The sequence below is a fragment of the Aplysia californica genome, unplaced genomic scaffold (assembly GCF_000002075.1).
Source record: "Aplysia californica isolate F4 #8 unplaced genomic scaffold, AplCal3.0 scaffold02159, whole genome shotgun sequence".
In the NCBI taxonomy this organism is placed as follows: Eukaryota; Metazoa; Mollusca; class Gastropoda; order Aplysiida; family Aplysiidae; genus Aplysia; species Aplysia californica.
This window is the reverse complement of record NW_004799429.1, coordinates 11,475-12,597: the sequence shown is the minus strand read 5'-3', so window position 1 is coordinate 12,597 and position 1,123 is coordinate 11,475.

The window sequence follows — 1,123 nt, the reverse complement described above, 5'->3', positions numbered from 1 at the left end:
GCGAGAGAGAGAGAGAGAGAGAGAGAGAGAGAGAGAGAGAAAGAAAGAAAGAGAAAGATAAATGGTTAGTAGCAATGAAGGTGATTTCAGCTTATGAAGAGTTTTTACGGCCCTCGCGACTGCATACGGTCAAATGAGCGCCATAGGCTAGATGTCAACAGAGAAGTCCTTACAGGGAATCAGACTTACTCTGCTCACCTCTCTAGCTTCAACAGTACAAAGTCTGCTTCGACTATCAAGGCAACCCGGAAATAGCGGGTCACAAGAGAGTAAATGACAATAGTAAGGATTAGGAAAGAAAAAGCAGCGGTCCCCTTTTGCAGTTCAGGCACAGTTGTGAGCATGACATTGATGAATTCTACTGAGCAATAGAACATGTTAATGTCCCCCTTTTGGGAATGGCCTAAAGACAACTTCAGTTAGTGGCACTGCCCCGGGGGGTATTGAAGGTGATTTTGAGTACAGATATGCAATACACTCGTATATTGACACAGTTGAGGTGCTTTAGTGTAGCGAAATGTTCAGACATTTAAAGTATAGACAAAACCAGCATATTATGGGGAAGAAATACGAGCCACCAGTGACTCTCTCTAACAACCCGACCCTCGCCCGCCCATCTGTACAATTTCCGTGCGACTGTTGTAGAAAAGAAACGACACGGAGATGTTTAGTTTTAGTCACAGTTTAATCTCAAGCAACACCCCTAACCTCCGGCATCAACATAACCTATTTGTGCTTAAAGAGCCGTAAAGCTCTTCCTAAAACTAAACTATGACTAAGCTATGAGTTATACGTTACTTGTGACAGAAACAAGTCATACACATGCCAAAGATTACACGTGTCACATACAAAGAAAAGACGGAAAGATCAGGACGGTAGATGTTTGACGGGAAGGAAGGAGCAAATATCGTGGGTGATGTTTCAGTTTTAGGAAGAGTTTTACGGAACTTGCAAAACAGAAAGGTCATAAGAAGTGCGAAAGATTCGAAATGTTACAAAAGAAAGTAACAACGACACAAAGAAGGAGCGATCAGGACGATAGATGTTTGATAGGAAGGAAGGACGAGCAAAGCAAAGTAGAGCACCCGCCAACCACCCGCTCCACATGAGAGCACCAGCCCCC